At 57.0% G+C, this 3,613-nt stretch overlaps 1 non-coding gene across 1 annotated transcript; it reads right to left on the bottom strand.

The window, feature by feature from the left end:
• Positions 1-1,135: 1,135 nt before the first annotated feature.
• LOC142795225 (small subunit ribosomal RNA) lies at positions 1,136-2,953 on the bottom strand. Its single transcript, XR_012892868.1, has one exon. It is a non-coding gene; the product is annotated as a small subunit ribosomal RNA (ribosomal RNA).
• Positions 2,954-3,613: the final 660 nt, after the last annotated feature.

Genomic DNA, 3,613 nt, shown 5'->3' with positions numbered 1-3,613 from the left:
CTTTAGCCAACAGGTGGAGCCAGGCGCGCCGTACTTGCGCGGCACTTCCCACGTCCACCGAAGTCGGTGCCAAGGACCACTTTCGGCGCCGGAGCCGCGTACGAGCCTACTCGAGGCGGAAGAACGAAGCCAGCAAGGGGCCTGGCCGCAAGTGCGTTCAATTGTCGGGACGTCCAAGTCCCTCGTTCTTCCGTGCTTCCTCTTTCGGCAAGTCGTTGCGGCACCTTCCCAAAGCGCGCAGACCCGCTAATCGCGACGAGCGCGACGTGGCCGTGCCGCCTTTCCCTCGGCAGCAAGCAAAACGCCTGGCAACGTCGACGCTCCCCTAACCGCGATCTCGCACCGTGTTTCGTGTGGCGAATTCAAAAGCCGGCCGGCGCTGCTGCAACCATTACGGTCGGTACGCATACGCCGCGGAGGGCGGGACGGTCATCGGAGCGTGCGGTTCCTCCATCGAGTACTGCGCACCTCGGCCGTCGCATCGCCGTGCCATGACCGGCCGCGCGTCAACGCGAACCGGTGCCAGCGAGATCCCTCGCCTGCAAGAACCGACCGGCAGCCTCCGTCACCCGAGGACGCGGAGGCGCTTGCCGCGGGACGGCGGGGACGGTATGCACTGGTGCACAGCGGACCCGTCACATCGCCAGTTCCTTGACCGACCGCCGACGCTTGTGCCGTTCCTCTCGTACTTGGCAGTCGCCGCGCGATTGTCGGGTCTCGTTCTTGCACGCTCGAACGGTCGGGAGGGCACTCGGCTGGCGTTTCGGGAACGCGCAGCCTCGCCTTCTACCGACGTAACCACGACTCGCCGTTCGCGCTCCGCCGCTCCTGTTTACAGTACTAGGCGGTCCCGCAGCGGTCGGGTCGCGCATTTCGAGCGCTTCGAGCCACGGTGCAGTGGCGGGTCGAAAGCCGACCTATGAGTGCGTTGCGCCGTTTGTACCCGCGTCCGCCACCTGGCCGACCGTCCAAGGTCGCGGTGTTGGCGTCCGCTGGGCGCAACAATTTGTCACGGGGTGCCGCTCCACATTCAGGCAGCCCCCGTGGGGAAAAGCCGACCCCGCGTCCAAACGGGGTCAGCGGCAGAAAGTGTCGGGCGCAGACGCAGCTGAGGCGCTCACCCTTCACAATCCGTTAATGATCCTTCCGCAGGTTCACCTACGGAAACCTTGTTACGACTTTTACTTCCTCTAAATGATCAAGTTTGGTCATCTTTCCAACAGACCGGCGCAACCGAAAGGCCGCGCCGGACATCGGTCCGAAGACCTCACTAAATCATTCAATCGGTAGTAGCGACGGGCGGTGTGTACAAAGGGCAGGGACGTAATCAAACGCGAGCTTATGACTCGCGCTTACTGGGAATTCCTCGTTCAAGGGGAACAATTGCAAGCCCCTATCCCAATCACGAAAGAAGTTCCACGGGTTACCCAGTCTTTTCAGACAGGGAATAAAGACACGCTGCTTCCTTCAGTGTAGCGCGCGTGCGGCCCCGGACATCTAAGGGCATCACAGACCTGTTATTGCTCTGTTTCGTGCGGCTAGGAGCCGCTTGTCCCTCTAAGAAGGTTGTAAGGTGCTGGGAACCCCGCACCTATTTAATAGGCTAGAGTCTCGTTCGTTATCGGAATTAACCAGACAAATCGCTCACCAACTAAGAACGGCCATGCACCACCATCCACCGAATCAAGAAAGAGCTCTCAATCTGTCAATCCTCCCAGTGTCCGGGCCGGGTAAGTTTTCCCGTGTTGAGTCAAATTAAGCCGCAGGCTCCACTCCTGGTGGTGCCCTTCCGTCAATTCCTTTAAGTTTCAGCTTTGCAACCATACTTCCCCCGGAACCCAAATACTTTGGTTTCCCGGAAGCTGCCGCCGAGTCATTTGAGTAACTCAGGCGGATCGCTGGTTGGCATCGTTTATGGTCAGAACTAGGGCGGTATCTGATCGCCTTCGAACCTCTGACTTTCGTTCTTGATCAATGAAAACATTCTTGGCAAATGCTTTCGCAGTAGTTCGTCTTGCGACGGTCCAAGAATTTCACCTCTAGCGCCGCAATACGAATGCCCCCGTCCGTCCCTCTTAATCATTACCTCGTATTCCAAAAACCAACAGAACAGAAACGAGGTCTTGTTCTATTATTCCATGCAAGTTTATTCAGGCGACTCGCCTGCGTTGAGCACTCTAATTTTTTCAAAGTAAAAGCACCGGCCATCTCGAGGGCACACAATGAAGTGCACCAAGAAAGAACCGGCATGATGTTCAGTCCGAGCCGTCGCATCGGGTAGATGCACTACTCGTCTGGAACTGAGATCCAACTACGAGCTTTTTAACCGCAGCAGCTTTAGTATACGCTATTGGAGCTGGAATTACCGCGGCTGCTGGCACCAGACTTGCCCTCCAATTGATCCTCGTTAAAGGATTTAGAGTGTACTCATTTCAATTACGGGGCCTCAAAAGAGTCCCGTATTGTTATTTTTCGTCACTACCTCCCCGTGCCGGGAGTGGGTAATTTGCGCGCCTGCTGCCTTCCTTGAATGTGGTAGCCGTTTCTCAGGCTCCCTCTCCGGAATCGAACCCTGATTCTCCGTTACCCGTAACAACCATGGTAAGCAAGTAACCTACCATCGAAAGTTGATAAGGCAGACACTTGAAAGAAACGTCGCCGGCTCGTGGCCATGCGATCAGCACAAAGTTATCCAGAGTCACCACACAATACGGGCCGAAACCCGGATCGATCTTGGTCTAATAAAAGCACCCGTTACCCAAAGGGCTCCAGGCTCACTGCATGTATTAGCTCTAGAATTGCCACAGTTATCCAAGTAGGAAGAAACGATCTAAGGAACCATTAACTGATTTAATGAGCCATTCGCGGTTTCGCCTTATTTCGGCATGTACTTAGACATGCATGGCTTAATCTTTGAGACAAGCATATGATTACTGGCAGGATCAACCAGGTAATCGTTCGACTGCGCGTCCGTCCTCGCCTTCGGCGGGCCGGACGCAGTCTGTGTGCGGCGGAGGCCACCTTCAGGCGCCCCAACACGCTTATTTTTGCACTCCGAGATGACGGCGTTCGAGCTCGCTACGGCACAACCTTCCCGAAAGACGAGTGGGAGCCGTGCGGCAAGAAGCACGTTCATGCTCGCTCTTTTTCGTTGCATCGACTCGGTCGCGCCGTGCGGGTTGCCCAAGCCCGCTGCACTGTCGGTGGACCGGCCGGAACTAGCAACGGAGCCGAGACTGCAAAGCCGCCAGACGACGGGTCACGCCCGCGTCTTCGGCGCTTTCGCATCTGAATCGCCCGAGGACGACACGGAACACACCTCGATATCGTGGTAAAACGGCACCGTCCGACAACCAGCCCCTAACGCATCAAGCGGATGAGGCTGCAGACGACTGCCGTGGATTCCCCTGGAGCAGACCCGAGGACACGCTTGACGAGGCCGAAGCCCGCCGCATATCAGACACCCGGTCGCTTTCGCGTACGCCGCTCACGAGAACCCCCACATAATAGCAGCGATAAGTACCCAGACCTCCTTGGGCACTAATACGAGCGTACTCGAGAAAATTTCACCGCGGGTGTGCCCCGAAACGTGTGGCACGTTGAGCGTGCCACA

Source organism: Rhipicephalus microplus, unplaced genomic scaffold, assembly GCF_043290135.1.
Source record: "Rhipicephalus microplus isolate Deutch F79 unplaced genomic scaffold, USDA_Rmic scaffold_587, whole genome shotgun sequence".
Classification (NCBI taxonomy): Eukaryota; Metazoa; Arthropoda; class Arachnida; order Ixodida; family Ixodidae; genus Rhipicephalus; species Rhipicephalus microplus.
The sequence above is the reverse complement of the archived record's forward strand: the minus strand, read 5'-3'. Positions and strand labels throughout refer to the sequence as shown.